At 47.3% G+C, this 18,493-nt stretch overlaps 1 protein-coding gene across 1 annotated transcript in view; it reads left to right on the top strand.

Moving 5' to 3' along the window:
• The first annotated feature begins 1,152 nt into the window (after positions 1-1,152).
• OTUD7A (OTU deubiquitinase 7A) overlaps positions 1,153-18,493 on the top strand; it is a 373,949-nt gene continuing 356,608 nt past the window's right edge. Inside the window, exon 1 of the mRNA XM_045795350.2 lies at positions 1,153-1,321. The gene's annotated coding sequence lies outside the window, so the exon portion shown is untranslated. The remainder of the gene's footprint in view (positions 1,322-18,493) is intronic.

The following is an 18,493-nucleotide window of genomic DNA, read 5'->3' as shown; positions in this document are numbered from 1 at the left end:
TGTGGTACAAATAATGGGATAGCATCCAACAATAAAAAGAACTATTGATACATATAATAACATGGGTGAATCTCAAAGGCATAATGGTGAATGAATAAAGTCAGACTCAAAGTGTTGCGTATGGCATAATTCCATGTACATAATAATCTCAAAAAGGCAAAACTACAGTGATGTCTGCAAAACTATGTCAATGGTTGTGTATTCGGGTTGGGGAGGGTGTGGCTACAAAAGGACAGGACAGAATTCTTTGGGTGATTACCCTAATTGTGTTGGTGGTTACGAGAATCCAAACAAGTGTTTAAACCCCTCTCTCCCCCCAAAAAGTCAATTTTACTGTATATCAATTCAAAACGTCAAATAAATTACTAAACAATTATTAGTTCAAAGCTAAGCAAAAAGTCCTAAACTAAGTAAAATAACAGTTGTCAAGAAAGGCATGAGGATGGTATTAACTAACCTGTAACATAACGCATTATTTGGAAGGGAGGGCGTGGTTACACCCAGAGGGTGATGTGAGAGTGGACAGAAAGCAGTGGACAGGCCATGGTATCAGTGACAGGAACCACTGGAAGTGATGGCATGAAGAAGTAGTAAGAGGAAGGCAAGAAATGGAGAAAGGTCAGAACACCGGTTTAGGAGACTAAAGGAGCAACTTCGCATTTAAGTGATGCATTGGCCCCCAAGTAGGGCTTGGAAATAGAGCCGAGACAGGATGAGTGAGATAAAGTTTGGGAAGAGTGAGCAGAGGGGACGAAATGAGGAAGGTGGACGCACACAGTGCAAGGGTGGAGCAAGCAAAGCAGGCTATTTAAGCAGCTTCTCTTGCAGCCCCCGAAGCAGGTGCCAAGGGGCACCACGAAGAGCAAGCACTCCTGCCAGGGAAAGAGTGCACTCTTCCGGGAGGTCCCGCCCGCGCTGCGGGTAGTAGCCGCGGGTACGCGCGCTCCAGGGCCGGCTCCGGCGGGGCGGGGGCGGGGCGCGCGGCGCGCGCTCGTCCTGGAGAAGCGGGGGCGGGGCGCGGCTGCGGCCGGTGACGTCAGGGGAGGGCGCGCGCCGGGCGGCTGAGGGCGGAGCCAGGAGGCGGGCGCTGCGCGCGACCGCGGGCGGAGCGGAGGGGCGCGAGGGGCGGAGCGGAGCGCGGGAGGAGGCGGGGGAGGAGAGGCCCCCGGGACCGCGAGCGGCAGCTGGGGAGGGGGCAGCGGAGCCGGAGCGCGAGCAAAACAGCTGATCTGATTTTCCTTTAAAGAGAGAGAAAATGGAAGTCGGGTAGCGGCGACTGCGGCGCTGCAGGCTGGCAGAGCGGAGCGGCGCGGCGCGGCAGGTGAGACGGCGCTCGCCGGCCGCGGTGCTACTGGCGGCGGCGGGGCCGGGGCCGCCGACCAGGCAGGTGCGCTGTCGGAGCGCGGGCGCCCGGTCCCTCCGCGCTTTGCGGAGAGGCAGGTGGGCTCAGAGGCCGGGCGACCCTGGGGCCAAGGCGCGAAGGCACAGGGGGCGCGGGGGGCGCGGGCCCGCGCAGGGCTCGCGGCGCGCTGCATTGCGGGCTCCGCTCTGGACCCCGCGGGCGTCGCGGGCGCCGGCTCCCGCCGGGCGCGCATCTCCTAGGCAGGGCGCGGCGCTCGGGCTGGGTCCGGGCCGGCATCTCCTCCGGGCCCCTTAGCTGTCTGCACTGGAACGTGATGACAGGCGTGGGAGGACCGGCCCCCCAGTCCGTGTGGGCGCGCCGGGGGTCCCGCGGCGCCGGCAGACTCCGGGGCACGACGGGGCCCAGGAGCAGCGCGTGAGGCCGCTCGCCGGGTGCCCGGGCTGTGGCTGCGTGGGCCACTGTGGCCCGGCGCACAGCTTGCTTGCTTGCTCGCTTGCTCCGCTGGGTCTAGCTGGACAGCAGGGGAACCGTTAATGCAATTTGGCTGTGAACCCGGAGGCCTTCCCTAGTATCTTCTCACTGGAGGGGAAAAAATTGCATCTGCTGTGCTTTAAGTGCTCCTTTAAATTTGAGAGATGTCAGTGATGTCATCATTAACAAAAACTTTCCTTCATTGGACATAACCGCTCAAGTGTACCCTCCTCCCGGTGCAGCTATTGCAGCCCTTTGAGAATCTTTGCAATAAAATGGATTTGCCTTTGCTTTCTAAACTCAATGGCATTACACAAGTGAAAACGATTTTTATTTTTATTTATTGGTTTGAGAATCAATAGATTTGAGAGTAGCTGAAAGGAAACTTGTTAGATCCCAATGGATCTGGGAATCGCTTCATCCACACCACAAGGATCCGGGGGAAAGTGTCATGCATAACACTACATGCTTATTGCCTTACCTTATCTTTATAAATGAGAGTGAGTTGTGAGATAAAATTTTTTTTTAAAAGATATTATATTTGATGTGGCACATGGTGTGTCCAGGAAAAGGTGGACACTGTGGCCTAAATTTTTACAGGCCTTGATTGCTTCAGGAAAATCTGTAGGTCTCCTTCCTTCAGCACCCCCACAGCCTTCAGGATGGGTCTGGGAGAGGCGGCTTCTGTAGGGCCCTCCCTGCCTTTCATTTTCTTACTATAGCCGCTGGTGTGTCCCCCCATCCTCTAGGCCAATTAAACACCCAGGCAGCGTGGAGAGAGTGCAGAGGCTGGAGACCTACCTGCACAGCACATCAAGTTCTGCAGGAATTTCCCCCCTAAATGTAAGCAGCAAGCCACCATTACTGTGTGTGTAAGTGTTCCATTAGTACTGATTATTATGGGAACAAAAGTAAGTGAGTTCCCAAGGCAGTCTGATTATCTACTTAAGCCTATCATATCGAAAGGGTATTCAATAAGGGACAAAAGTATTGACATTTTTGTATTTAATAATTAATGACCACCCCTAATTGCTTAAAATAAGCATGCCTTAAATTATTAGTGTGATCATATTGGGTGTGTAAAGAAGTAAGTACCATATGCTATGTAAAAGTTTGAGTCTGGTCAGGAATGTGAAGCTTTGAAACCCTGGAGAGGAGCGAAGAAAATGAGGAAACAGTGGTATACTTTAAGGTGATGTTCAGGGTGGCAATGGATGGAACCGATTGCTTCATGGAATCTTGCCAGGCGTGGGTCTCAGCCTGGATCTGCTATGGCATGTGTCTCCATGGGAAGTAACTGCTGCTGGGGCCCTCAGCCCTGGTGGAGGCCAGCAGTGGAGTGTCAAGAAGCTGAACTGTCTGTTCTCACCTTGTAGAGAAGGGGAGGTGCAACCCCCACTGAAGGAAGCAGTGTGTACCCAGCCTCGCACCTCTTGCAGTTGCCAAATATATTCACAACGGCAAGACTGGATGAGACAGGAAGCCTGGTAGCAGAATTTTCTCCGACTTTTCAGTGACTTTGGTCCCATAGCATGTAGTTGCTTTAGAACTTGAGCTCTGAAGTCATGGCTGAGATTTTTCTATAATTGAAGTATTCCCAGTACTATGTGAAATAGTATGAAAATTGTTTTTTCAGGCTCCGGGCTATGAACTCTTCAGAAATTGAGGCTGTGAAACCACTCTGGCCACAAATCCATTTTTTTTAACCTGTAGACCTGTGAAAATATTCACCATAATTTTGAAAAATTTTTTTAAATTTAATTCACTGCAGTACTTGTAAAAATAGAAATGTGTTTCCACTTAATCTTTAGATATTCGTCATTTATTTCTTAAAACATTTCAAAAACAAGCACTTTAAAGCCTCTTCATCCCATTTGTATGCTTAGAGTATCATGTCTTCCGTTTCTAAGAAGCCAAAATTGCCTTGCTTTTCTTTTTGTTCCCTTTGGATTTTAAGGTCATTTACTTGTGTCTTAGGCCCAGAGACTAAAGGCTGAGTCAGCTCCCGCAGGGCCAGCAGGGGGCGTGCTAAACGCACGTTGGCGGTCCACTACCTGAGCCACCTTGGGAGAGGATCTGGGATGACCAAGTTGGGGGGTGTGTGCATGTGCACATGTGAGTGTGTGCTTGTGTGCACCGCACCTCCATGTGCTTGTCGTCCAAGGGGTGGAAACTGAAGGAAGGGTGGGCAAATTAGTTGAATAGCCAGAAGTTGTGGCTTCCAGAATTCCAGCCTCCCTCAAAGAGGCATTGAGATTGCTCTCACTTGAAGGGCTCCTGGTCTTTGGAGACTGTTGGTTCTAGTCTGAAGACTCCATGCCTTCTCAAACTGCAGAAGGGAGAGTGTTGGCTTGGGGAGGAGCTACTGGCCTCATGGAACTGCTGGGCTGCATCCTGATCCTGGGGAGAACATGACTGCCACCCAGGACAGCCAGTGGAAATGATGCCAACCTCCTGTAAAGTTTCCTCTTGGGTTTGACTCCTAATGACTTAAACCCCGGGACTCTGTGTGGCACATCCCAGAGGGTTTATTTGCCTGTCTTACCAGGGTCATTGGCCTCGGGGTTTCTGTGATGGAATGAAGCAAATGTTTACTCGTAGTACATTTCTTTCCCCATTGAAAATGAAAACAGGAGAAACGAGGCAACTGTGCTTTTTGCTTAAATGTGCTTAATCTGACTCTAAGTGTATGCAGGTTGTTCATCACTGAGTTCCCTATAAGGCTTCTTCTTGCAGGAATTGAGCTCCTGAGTGGAGGGTCATCTTGTCAGTTGGGGAGGGTGGATGGCTTCGACGATCACTGTAGTGTCTAGAGTGGTACTGAGCACCCAATACTCCCCGCTCTTCCCCAGATCCCTCATGGCACTCACATGCAAAAAGAAAACATAATACCTTAGAAGAGAATAGAGTTTTTACTAGAGAACTCTCCAAATGCTATGACTGGATATTTCTTGATACTTCTTGTTCCATCAAAAATGTATGTAAAACCAAATTATTGATTTCAAAGGGACAAATGAGAATAATTTTTCAGCTTTGTGCTGAACCACATTCTTCACTTGGAGCACTCTAAATGGCTACGGGGGGACGTGCCACTAGATAAGGACGTGCCACTAGATAAAATAACAGGTGGCGCCTCATCCTTTTAGATGTCCATCCCTGAGGATGACCACAGACCATCCTATTCACTATTCATCCTATTCCTGAGATCCACAGACATTTAAGTGATAGCTTCTATTGGTATCTAATTTGAAAATATTTTACCCTTAGAAGTTGGAGGTAGAGTTTTATTTGCCCTTGGTTATACTGCTGTATTCCAAATAGTCTATGTGTCAACCCAAGAATAAGATGGCCTTCACACAGATGAGACTGAGCAGGCAACGTAGGAGCCACTTTCACCACACTTTGGGGATAGATTCTTTATCGTTCATAGTAACAGACCGAGAAGTGGGTTGAAATAATAAGTCTCTAAATTCTGAAATTGAGAAATGGGCTGGACACTGCCTTCTTGCCTGCCTGTGTTGTGGTGGTGTGCTTAGCTGGCTGGCTGTGCATTCTATCTCTTGACCAGGAAGTGGGTAGAGACTCTGCATTTCCACCTGCGTCAGCCATAGCTCACCACCCTGGACAGTGCATGGCGTGGTCACGCTCTAGGCTCCTTGTGGAAAAAGGAGAGAGCTAGCTTCATATCTCTGCAAGGCCTCGTCTAGTAAAATCATTCCCTTCCATGAACCCCAGCCCTTGCTATTACAGATTTGTGCTGTCCACCAACTCACATTCTTAGAAGTCAAAGGCACATTACTGCTGATGCAAATTCTAAAGGCATCTCTCTTGGTTTAAACAGATAAGTCTAAAGTAAACTCATTTCCTAGGTTTGAAGGATTTTGAGTCTCCTTCCAGGGAATTATTTTCTATTTGATCTTAGTTTACTCTTACATAGTTTTCCTTATAAATGTAATGGAAATTTGATGGCTGGATGAATATGCATGAGTAAGATGTTGTATTGACTTTTATGAAATATAAAATGAGAACTTTGAAATTAATTTCCTTTTCTGTTTGGTGTTTCATTCAATTGTTTTATTAGATTACTGTGGAATTTCACGTGGTGCTAAGGATTGGTGTGACTAAACCACCCACCCACCCCTTGGTGAGATTAGATTAAGTTTCTCAGTTGCTGAGACAAGAGCTTAGGAGTTCACCCCAGAGAAGGCAAATGCGTGGAGCTGAAGCAGATACCCTGGGTGCTATCCCTGCCAGGTAGAGCCTTGCTGCTTCTGGGAAGACCTTGCTCTGCTGCCCTTGGGGCTGACACACCCGTGATTTACCCCAGTCATCTCTGTGCTTCCATTTTAGGAATTGTCCATGACGTGGGCCTCTCCTGGTTCTTAAAGTAAGCTCAGGGTTGGCCTGGCATGTCCTTGTCATACAAGAGACTACACAATGCACCATGTCCTGAGACATGAAGTGCCCCTTGTTCTGCAGCCCACCCCCACCCCCAAGCTTAATTTTGCACCTTTATCTTGGAAGTCTAAGGGCCATGGTGACAATCCATTTCCCTACAGTTCCTCTAGTGATGATTTGACATTTGGAAAAACATGTGCATTATTGAAGTATAGGCAACACATTTGCATGTTTAATATTTCATGCCTTTAAAAAAAATTCTTTCCGGGGGCACCTGGGTGGCTCAGTTGGTTAAGCATCTGACTTTTGATTTTGGCTCAAGTCATGATCTGAGATTGAGCCCCACCTCAGGCCCTGTGCTCACTATGGAGTCTGCTCAAGATTCTCTCCCTCTCCCATTGCCCTTCCCCCTGCTTGTGTGTCTCATTAAAAAAAAAAAGATCTTTCCACATCCAAGATATACATAGTTAATTTTTTCTTTTTAAAATTTAAGAATTAGATTTTTTTTTGCTAGTCTTTTAAATAATACCATGCTGTTTCTTAAAAGAATCACCACTAAGCAGTAAAAATAAATGGGCCAGCATGCCATCTCTGACTTGGATGGGTTGATGATCTGTGTGACCTTGGGCACAGTCCCCAGAAGGCTCCGGGGAGAGAATATCTGCCCTGGCCCTCCTGTAGGCTCTGGGGGTAGAGCAGGCGGTGGTGGTATGCAGTGAGTTCTTAAGTCCTAAGGAGCCATCAGTTTTCCAATAAAAGGAATTGGACATGGGTTATGTCTCTCTCAGTCATCACTAGCCCGGTTTCTCTCTCTTGTCAGTTGATGGATTTACAATTTGTACTTATAACTCAAGGCATTGCTTGAATGAACTTGCTTTGTCTTGTTTTGTGAAGGAAGCCTGGGTAAGAAGGATAGATGACTTCCTATGGCTTTAGTGATTCTTACAGTCTATCTAAAATTGTGAGCCAGCTCTGTTAAAAATACTAAAGGGAGGAGCACCTGGGGTGGCTCAGTGGGTTAAGCATCTGACTCTTGGTTTCGGCTCAGGTCGTGATCTTAGGGTTGTGGGATCTGGCCCCAAGTCTAGCTCCACACTCAGTGGGGAGTCTGCTTGAAGATTCTCTCCCTCTGCCCCTCCCCCCACTGGTGTGCATGTGAGTGCTCACCCTCCCTCTCTCTCTCTCCCATCTCTCTAAAATAAATAAATCTTTTTAAAAAATACTAAAGGAAATTCCTCTAAATCCAAAGAAATCACAAACTTCCCCAAAATTGGGCTGTGTCTCCTATACCTTGGGTGTTGCTGAGCCCCCAGGGGCTCATCGGATTGGTTACAGAGTACATTTTCTTACTCTTGTATTTGATGAACAAGAAATAGTTGCATGAACTATTAGTGGATACATGAACAACTTGGGGATGGGGAGAGGAAAGAGAAAAGCATTCCAGAGGTGGAGTTGTGTCCGTCAAGTGTCAGTGAGGGGCAGTGACTATGACTTATGATCCCACCAGCGTGACTGGTCCTGGCATTTACCCCTGGCAGGAGGGTGTGGCCAGGTCAGTGTCTACACCACTCTCCCCACCCTGACCGTGCTCCCTTGTAGAACCTTCTGGCATTCCCAGAACAAGTCTTTGGGCTCTGAGATCATGGCCTAGCCCTTGTCGTTGGCATTGACTGTGGGGAAGGGTGCAGAGGTCTCCGTGCCACCTCAGGGATGATGCAGGCTCATGTGGAAGAAAGTGAAGAAAGTGGCTTCTTTGCAAGCCCCGTCACTTATTAGGTTGAGTGAAAGCTCTGGGGCTATTTAACTTGGCACCATGGATGTGCAATTATTGGTAGGCAAATTGAAAGGCCAAACTGAATCTCTTGGGAATGTGTGGTCTGGAAATGTGGGGATGGATTGCAGCTCACATACACATCCCTTGATTATTCTCTTTGCAAAATCTGTCTTGTCTGAGGCGCTGATAGTGAACTCAGTCCTCAGGTCCACTTGGTTGGAAGTGGCCCGTTAACTCTGGGTTACCAGGTGTGGTGTGTGCTGTCAGCCTGGGTGTCTCCTCAGGGTCTGCTGCCTGCCTTGGATGAGATAGGCAGGGGTTCCTTAGGTTTCTTCTGCCAAAATTGACTTATCCCTAGGGGGTTGGGGGAATGGGCAAAATAGGGTGAGGGGATTAAAAGGCACAAACTTTCACTTATAAAATAAGTAAGCCATGAGGATGAAGCACACAGCATAGGGAATACAGTCAGTAATACTGTGATAACCTTATATGGCGACAGATGGCACCACACTTACTGTGGGAGCACCGAGGAGTGTACAGAATTGTCAAATCGCTATGTTGTGCACCCGAAACCAATATAGCATTGTATGTCAACTATCCTTCAGTAACAAAAATAAAGATAATTTATCCTGTGAACAGTCTGGCAGGGAGTGTCTTCAGAAATGCATTATCACAAAGGGCATTTGTTGACCTCTGGAGGGGTCGACACGGAGGAGAAATTTTGCGGTTTAACATTGGGGTTCATGAGTTGAAGATTAGTGTACGGTTGCATTCAAGTTAGACTCCTTCGGTCCCCACAGACTGACTAGAGGGCTGGGCGATAAACATGGTCATGAGCGAGTGTCTGTGTGTGGCCTGCCATCTGCCTTGGTGAAGGACGGGTCACGCCTGCTGGGGAGAGAACTCCCGGCCCAGAGGTGGCCTTCTCCTTGCTTTAGCCACCACTTTGGGCACATTCCCTAGATCTGATTTCACATGTCAAGTGAAGAAATCTAGCTGCCTGATCTCTGATTTCCACTAACTCCATGATAATGGAGTGCAAAATAATTCCTAGTTCTAAGTGCTGACTAACCAGGATAAAGAAAACCCAACTCCTTGCTGAGAGAGAACAGGTGGTAAAATTCTGATGTCTCTTCGAAGTATGTGTATCCATTTCCCATGACAATACAGAGTATTTTAACACGTATGTGTACGTAGAACTGAGTTGTGTGGACAGCATTCCTCCTTCTGACCAGTAAGCTCCTGCAGGGCATCTCTGAGGTACCTCGTTCAGAAGCGGCTCTCAACTCGTGTTTGTTAAACGCATTTAACGGTCCTGAGGGAATTAAAATTAGACATTTAATTATTCTTTCCAGAATGGTTGAGATCCTGTGAGCTCAAAAGCATTGTAGTTGAGAATGTGGCTCATGTAAAATTTGAAGCACTTCCCAGCCTTAGCCCCCAGTTTGGTAGCAGGCAAAATAAACCAAGCCCAGATTATTTACTGATTCACCGTCATGGGACTTGCTTGTCATTCAGCAGAGGGTACATTCTGAGAGGAGTTATAATTTCATATATTCCACTATATTTTTGAAAGATTTTATTTATTTATTTATTTAAGGGGGGGGGAGAGAGTGAAAGCAGGAGCAGGGGTTGGGGCAGAGGCACAAGCAGACACCCCGCTGAGCACAGAGCCTGACACCGGTCTCCGTCCCAGGACCCCAAGATTATGACCTGAGCTGAAGTCAGATGCTTAACTGACTGAGCCCAGGCACCCCTTTCCATTATATTTATCACATATTCTGTATGTGGTCTTAGGGAATATTAGCTATATCTGTTTGAGAAGACAAATTATTCTACTCTAGAGGGTTTTTTTAGAAGATTTTATGTATTTGTCAGAGAGAGGGAGAGCACTCACGAGTAGGGGGAGTGGCAGGCAGAGGGAGAGGGAGAAGCAGGATCCCTGGCTGAGCAGGGAGCCCGATGTGGGATTCGATCCCAGGGCCCTGGGATTGTGACCTGAGCCGAGGGCCGATGTTTAACCAACCGATCCACCCAGGTGTCCCACTGTAGAGTTTTAAAAAAGTTTTAAAAAAGATATCCTCCCCACCTCTCTTTTCCCTGTGTGGGGTTGCAGAGGAACAGAAAAAACAAAGTGTTCTATGCTATCCATGCCACAGAGCAAGGGACTAACTCTTCTTTGGACCTCCCTCTACTTCCTGCAGACTGGGGCCAGTGACCATGCTGTCCACGCCAGTCCCCTGCCCTCTTCCTGCCCGCCTCTGCCTCTCTGATGAGCTCATCTCCCTGCTCTAAAGTGTCCCCATGGGTCTGCGAGGGCTCTTGGACCTCAGCTGTCTGCCCTGAGCGAGATTCCAAATCACCTGCCTTCATGTCGTTTCAGTTCGGTGGGAGGGTAAGATTGACCTGACTTGTGGTAACAGAACACAGCCATGACACTGTGATGTACAGGTCTGTCCCCAAGGTATTGAGTGGGAAGCGACACTGCTGGATAAAGTACTGCTGGGAAATTTTTCTTTCAAGTAATTAGCCTTTTCTGTCATTGTCCCCTTTAATGTTCTTGCTCCTGCAAAAGTGGCCCAAGAAGGAACTGAACCACTGTATCCATGATGGTAAAGTGAGGGCTCACAGATAAATGCTGCTTGAAAAGCCCTTTATCAGAATGGGGAGTCCATGGTCCTTCCTCCTGCCCCATAGGGTGCAAGTGCAGTGGGCTCGGGAAGCCAAGTGTGGCATCCTGGAGGGAGCTAAGGATGGACATTACTAAGAAAAGTAATGCAACCTCATATTAACCCTCTGTGATACAGGAGTGTCAGGGTTCCAGACCGGAAAGTCAGGTGTTTAAGGTGCAGTGAAGAAGTCCAGAATCCGATCCACACCCAGCCCCCAAAGTGTGTGTTCCTCATGTCACACTCTTCCTAACAGGCAGGAAGAGAGGTGGGCACAATTTCTGATGAGGAAGGCATGTTGGCTGCCTCCTCCTCAGTGTGATGGATGACCTGTCTGCATTCACAGAGCTGCCAAGCCTGTACCAGGGCAGACCCCCAGGTTCCTGATGGCCCTTCCCATCAGTTCTTCATGTTGCCCAAGGAGCAGGGAGTGACCTTTTACCCTGGATTCCTGGTAGCATTCCATGGCCAGCGGAGAAAGACATGGGAAAGCGCCTCTGGAATGGACATCTGGCTGCCCCAAGGGAGCTCCACCAAGGGCCTGGGGTGCTGGTCTGTGCTGAGCACGGTGACAGAAGGAAGACTCGGACATGGCACCATCTTTGGGCAGCTACCAGGGTGGTGGGAGGCCACGCATGAAGGCATGGGCAGAGCCTCCAGGCTCCATGGCCCAGGCATGTTCTCTGGGGAGCTGGAGCCCTTCAAACCCCAGCTTTAGTTTCTTCATCTGCACACGGGACTGTACTTCATAAATTGTGTTAGACTGTACAAATGTAAGAAGCGTTTTTTTTTTTTTTTTAATATTGGCATTGTCATCACATGACTCCCAATGGCTCGTAGAGAATGTCTCACAGATGTTTGTGCTGGTGCAGCTAGACTTGTGGGCTGAAAGCAGGTTGCAGGTCATTTCTGCGGGGACCGTGTGGCCGAGAGGCTGCCACCCCATTCTTTGGGGCCATGCCATATCCTCCCCATGGATTACCATTTTCCTCAAATCTCTGGACTGGTGAGACTTGAGGAGCCTGTTTTTGACCCCTCTGCTTACCCTGAGTGTTTCTAGGAACTTGGCCCAGGCCAGCCCCATGAGTGTCTGTTCAGTGGACCCCCACACTCAGGGCATTGAGCAGAGTGGGTCCATGTCAGCCCCTGCCCTGACTGCCCAGTGGCCTTACTCTGGCTCTGTCCAGCTACTTCTGTGGGATCCTGCATTCCCAGCATGCTCTGCTTTCCAGAGTGTCCACAGGGGAGGATGTGGGCACCTGAGTGTCCGCAGAGCAGTATCTGAATTCCCTGGCTGGCCTGGGTGAGACAACTCCAGCCCGGGGTGGGGGGTGCCTGGGGGCTGCAGTCTAAGAGAGGCTGTACTTTGGAGCTGGACACGCTGGGTTCTATTTTTGTTGAGCTACCTCCTGCAATGAGTCCCTGGCTGAGTCAGGTCTTCCACAGCCTCTGGGTCCCTATGGCTTCTCTCCCAGCCCCTCTTCCATCGAGACTGAGCTCAAACCATCTGGGCATTAATTTCTTCCCAATGGGGTTGGGGAAAGGTCTGTCCTATCGCTGGGGATCTCGGGGCCTTGCTGAGGGTCCTTGCTACCCTGAGCCTCTGTATCCTCACCCTGGAATGACAGTGAGAGGAGGCACCTCATGGGGTTATTGCAAGGACTACAAAGGCCAGGTGTCAGGTGCCTCTGGGAAAGGTAGACCTTGACCGGGAGCTCCAGAGAGGTCTGGCAAGCGCCCTCATGAGCTCACTGGTGGCTCTAGGCAGAAAATAGCGTGGAGCCGGAGAGGGCAATCTGGACCCTTCCTTCAGGCATCCACCAGAGTTAACTTGTGTGCTTTCCTATGAGGGAGTGCACCAAAGGATCGTTCAAACCCATGTTCAGTGTGCATCACTGACATTAATTTTTAAACAGACTATTGATGAATTTAATTAATGTGTCGGGGGAGGGAGAGTTGAGAAGGCGGCCCTGAGTGAGCTCCACTTTGCTTTTGGTGTTTTGGAGTATAACTATCTGTTTTATTCATTTATTTTTAAAGATTATTTATTTATTTATATATTTGAGAGAGAGTGAGCTAGAGCATGAGTGGGAGGAGGGGCAGAGGGAGAGGGAGAAGCAGACTCTGCTGAGCGCAGAGCCTGCCCAGCCATGGGCTAGATCAAGGCACTAGAATCATGACCTGAGCCAAAGGCCAGTGCTTAACCCACTGAAGCCACCCAGGCACCCCAATATAGCCATCCGTTTGGGGGAAACTTTTTGTAAAACATGTTCCTTAAGAAGCACTGAAATATAGAAAGATAAAACCAATGCAGAACTTCCCCAGCCTTGTCCCCAGCATCACCAGGCTTCCTGTACATACAGAAAGGTAGAAGGCTTGACATTATGCCATAAAAATAGACCATACCGTTTTTGCTCTTTTCTTTTACCTTTGCTTATTCAATCTTTTTTTTTTTACACGAAAAAGCTAGTATTTGCACAAGTTAAAAGAATTCAAACAAAAGAAGACTATATAGTAAAATGTGTTATTTTCAGGGCCCAGACCCCAATCTCTCAGGAGGCACCACTGTTAATTACTCCTCTTTATCCTTCTAGAAATGTTGTGTGAATGTCCAAGTATGTGAACATCTTTTTTTTTTTCATGTTTAAACACATAGGAGCATACTATGCATTGTTCTCTGTTCTCCTTTTTTCTCACTTGATCATATAGGAGTTTATTACATTTTTAGTCTGTAATATATGCTGTTTAAAAAAGCATTCATCTAAATTTTTAAAAATCTTTTATTTAAATTCAAATTTAGTTAACATATAGTGTATTATTAGTTTCAGGGGTGGAATTTAGTGATTCATCAGTTGTATATAACACCCAGTGCTCATTACATCAAGTGCCCTCCTTAATGCCCATCGCCCACTTACCCTGTCCCCCCTCCCACCTCCCCTCCAGGAACCCTCAGATTGTTCCCTATAGTTAAGAATCTCCTATGGGTTGCTTCCTCTCTGTTTTTATCTTATTTTATTTTTCCTTCCTTTCCCCTATGTTCATCAGCTTTGTTTCTTAAATTCCACACATAAGTGAAATCATAAGCACACATTTAAATTTTATTTTTATTTAATAATGAAGGATTTACTGACTTTAAGCCAAATATCTTATTTCTTGGAATGTGAAAGTTCCTAAAAATCTCCTTCCTGGTTTGGGTAGGTCAGCCTGTGGTTACCAACGCAGCCCCAGGTTACTCAGTGGCCCTACCAGGTGGTGGTTCCTATAGCAGGGCCCAGCCTCCTTCCCCTGGGCACAGGCCCTCTGGGTGAGTGGGGTGCCCAGGAGGAAGAGGATGCGGATTCGGGGAGCAGCTGTAGTCTCATTCAGTTCCTATAAAGTTAGGGAAAACTGGGATACAGGTTTGCTCGCTACCTTGTGTTTAGAGTTGGTATCAGCTCCCTTCTGCTTTGAAAGAGAGGAAACCACGTGGCCACACTGCCTTCAGTCCTCTCCCTACCCCAATTCTCCTACCTTGTTGATGTTAGAATCCCATACATCGCCAAACCACACGCACACCGTTTGCCCTCTCTTAGTAAACATCAGTTTGCACAGTTACTTGGTCTTCGTGCAATATTTACATGGATTCTGGGATCACGAAGTATCAGTGCTTTTATCAGGAGTTCTAGAGGAATTCTCAAGGGCTTTCTTTCAAGTCCTCTTTCAGCGATCTGAAGTTCATTATACAGTTTGTTTAGATCCCCTGTTCCCTTCCCACATGGCTCATGACATCCACCGGCAGAATTCCTACAAGTTTCAAAGTAGCTCTAGAAAACAAACAAACAAAAACCCAAAAACCAAACAGTTCTCTTGAAAATTAATGTGAATATAAAATGCTCGAGTCACACTAACCCTTTAAAACTCTACAGAAATATTTCTCCTGTCTTTCAGCACTGAGCATGAGAAATTTGAACTCATCCTGTTTTCAGCCTCGTTCGTACGATTCTGTCAGGTCAGTTGTTTCACGGGGCTGTTTCCAGATGCTGATCTTTCTGTGTCACTTTCTTTTAAACAAACAAAACGTACCCTTTCAGTTGACACACACAAGACACTTTATTTCAAAGTTTTATTTTATTCTATCATTGACCTTTTTCTGTTAATAATTCACAAATGTTAATTATGTAAGTACTGTTTCTTCTGTGTCCTATCTGTCATCTCCTTAATCAACTTGGTATTTCATGTCCTTTCACATCTCATTTGCTTGTCTCTTTTTTGGTTGAATTGTTTTCATTCTGTTATTTAATTGTTTCTAGTGTGGTTTTCATCCATACCCCCATTTATTTTATTTTTTGTTTCTCCATTTCTTTCCCAAGCTTTGTTTCCCTTTCTGTTGGTTTATATTACTTTCTTTGATTTTTTAAATCATTTTTAGGAGAGTATGATAGGCAGTATAATGGTCCCTCAAAAATGTCACTATACTCCTGATCCCCAGAACTTGTGATTATGTTACTTTACATAGAAGAGGAGAATTGGAGAGGCACCTGGATGGCTCAGTTGGTTAAGAAGTTAAGCATCTGCCTTCTGCTCAGGTCATGATCTCAGGGTTCTGGGATCAAGCCTCACATCTGGCTCCCTGCTGAGTGGGGAGCCTGCTTCTCTCTCTGCCTGCATCTCCCCCTGTTTGTGCGTGCTCTCTCTCTCTCTCTGTCAAATAAATAAATGAAATATTTTTTAAAAAAAGAAAAGAAGAGGAGAATTGGAATTGAGAAAAAATAAATTTGGGTATGGAATTCATGTTGCTAATCAACAGACCTTAAAATACAGAGCTTATTATGGATTACTGGGAGGGTCCAGTGTAATCAGAAGGGCCCTTAACAGTGGAAGAGGGAGAGCCAGAGAGGTGTCAGTGTGAGAAATACTTGTCCTGACACTGTTTAAGGCAAGGCACCATGAGCCAAAGCATGTGGGTAGCCTCTAGATGCTGGAAAAGGCAAGGAGAAGGGTTCTGTTTTAGGCAGAAGAATGACCCCCAAAGATGTTCATGTACTAGTCCCCAGGACCTGTGACTGTGTGGTTTTATGTGGCAGAGGGGACTTTGCCAGTGTGATCAGGAGTCTTGAGATGGGGATATTATGCCGAATTATTGAGGTGGACCTGTTGTAATTCCAAGGGAGGCAGGAGGGGCAGAGTCAGAGAAGGAGATGGAAGGACAGAAGCAGAGGTTGGGTGGTGTGGTTCCTGGAAGGGGACCACAGGCCAAGGAACAGGAAAGGCCTTCTAGAAACTGTAAGACAGGGAGCACGTTCTCCCCCGGAGCCTCCTGAAGGAACACAGCCTTGCAATACTTTGCTTTTAACCCAATGAGACCCATTTCAGATTTCCGACCTCCAGAACATCCACAGGACCTTCCTGTTGTTTTAAGCCACCACACTCACAGTGATCTTGTGATACCAGTAATCGGAAACTAACAGACTATGGTGGGGGGGGGGTTACTAAAAAGGCTCTTCACCTATTTCCTTACGAGTATTTCCTCTCACATAGGCATCTGCCCTCCTTCTCCATCCCCATTTCTACATCTGAGTCCTGTGCTGGTTACTTCATGGTTTTAGTCATGTTTTAGTATGGGTACTTCCTTGTGGAAGAATGGAGCTGGGGGTGACGTTGGGGCAAGTACACCCTCAATTCAAGCTTGTGGTCTGGAATACACTTTGGCCAGATGGGTTTTCTTTGCCCAGTAGGGCTGTGTTCCCCAGATTTTCCTGGTTAAGTTGGGTGTGGCTCTGGGCAGACCTTTTGTCTCCTATTTGCTGCCTTCTTTTTTCTCTGTGTGAGGCCCAGTCCCAGGTGGAGGTTTACCCAGCGGCTCCGTCTCCATGTCCAAGAGATCTTTCATGACTAGTCATGTCAGTGCCAGGCCAGTTCTCCCAGCAGGGTCTGACTCCCCTTCCCCAGCGGTCAGCAGGTGGGCACTGGCTTGCTGTGTGCATTCCTGAGTACGTGGGTTCTGGTACCCTCAGGGGTTTGTGCTTTATGCTTGTGTCTGTCTCTTTGATTATTGAAGACTGAATATATTTCTCTTTATGGTGCTTTCTCTCCCTTTTCATTGTTTTGGAGGCTTTCAAAGAAAGTGTGGAGAAGCTGCTGTCTCACCACACCATGGTGGTGTGGATGCTGAGGGATTTTGTTTATAATTTTGGGGGACTCCTTGTCCTTTGAGTTAGAGAAACAGGTCACCATTTCTCATGGTAGCTGAACATTGTTTAGTGTTTGTGACGTCGGGGCTCCTTTTCCAAGAAGAGGTTTTATTTGACTCCAGAGCATTTCCACACAAAAGCCTTAGTGTTAGTGTCAAGAAGTTACCATATTAGAGACTTGGCGTCCTCAACCCCCCCTGCCCCGCACAGCAGCCTGGAGGAAGCATGCAGACAGGTATCACACTGGACATGTGGCCTGGGCCTCCTCGGCCTGTGTGCCCTGATCCCACACGTGCTGTGTCTCAGTGGCCTTGGACTGACCAACCGCCCGAATCTTGGAAATCTGTGTGGCCTTTTGGACATTAATCAATAAAGACTTGAGTGAATACTTCCTGCTTTAATCACTAATGAATATTAAAGTAATGCTCTAATTCCTAAGCAGCAAAAGTAGCTGTCACTGACTGCCATGTGCCTTATTGACATTATTTGCTTTAAATTTCACAGCCACTCTGGGAGGCAGGTGTCCCTGTTCAGGTGAGGCAAGTAGGAGGGCATACAATTTGCTAGTCACTTATCTCATGAAGCACAGACTGTCTTTACAAACACCCCAATTAGTTCTTCACACCCAGGAGGTGGGCCCTTGCTTTACTGGGTTGATTGAAGCTTGTGAACATTTTGCATTCTGTTATGAATTCTTTGTACATGCAAATCTATTGCCTTAAGTGTATTTTGGAATACCTTACTTGCAGTAATCTAAGATATATTTGTTTGTTATAAACATTCCATTTTAATTGTTATATTAAATTTTGCAGGGTTTTGCAGAGCTTCCCCATCTTGCTAAGGCCATGTACACTTAAAATCGGAAAGTCCTAGATCCTCAGGAATGTGAGCTGGTGAGGATTTTGCCCCAGCCAGGCCCACTGTAGGCTGTCCTATGCACAGCTCCTTCAGCCTGTTGGGCCTATGGCACCTGCCAGCCATGTGATGCAGAAGAAGAGCACACACACTCACGGTCTTCACTTGCTTGGGGGTGGGGGCATCCATCTTGCACAAAATGACAGTAAACTGAGTCTCTAAATCTTTTTCTTCTTTCTCTGCCTGCCCCCTGGTTTATAGGGTACACAGGGGTTGTCAGTCATGGGGCGAGTAACCAGTGGGGAAGCCAGCAAGGCTGAGCCCCACAGCCCTGTAGACACAAGAGGTCAGCAGCACCCAAGAATCAGTTGAAATGATCAACACCATCACTGTGCTGTTGCAAATGTAGAGAAAGAGAAATATATACCTGGCGTTTGGGAAGGACGATGTCCTGGGCTCAGCTATGCAATCAGAATGTGTGAAATCCTGGAGAATGTAGCCTTCCGGAAGCTCCCTTGGATACCTGGGAAGATAAGAGAATGAGCCTTCCAGATAGTGGCTTCTGTGGGCCTCCCCCCGGGGGATGATTCATGGCTGGCATCAATTCCAGAACATTATTAGCCACTGGCTCTTCAATGATGGCCTGTTATCACTTCCCTCCTTTCTTTTCTTTTCCAGTTACGCATTTATGGGTCCTTTTTGTTCCAGCCTTGTTTTTTAAGCCTTCTCTCACATTATCTTTCCTGTAGCTTTCTGTACTTCATTCTGGATAGTCTTCGTGAATCTGCCCTTC

The sequence above is a fragment of the Ursus americanus genome, chromosome 28 (genome assembly GCF_024610735.1).
Source record: "Ursus americanus isolate L20-20 chromosome 28, mUrsAme1.1.p, whole genome shotgun sequence".
NCBI lineage: Eukaryota > Metazoa > Chordata > Mammalia > Carnivora > Ursidae > Ursus > Ursus americanus.
This window is presented reverse-complemented; position numbering and strand designations above follow the sequence as displayed.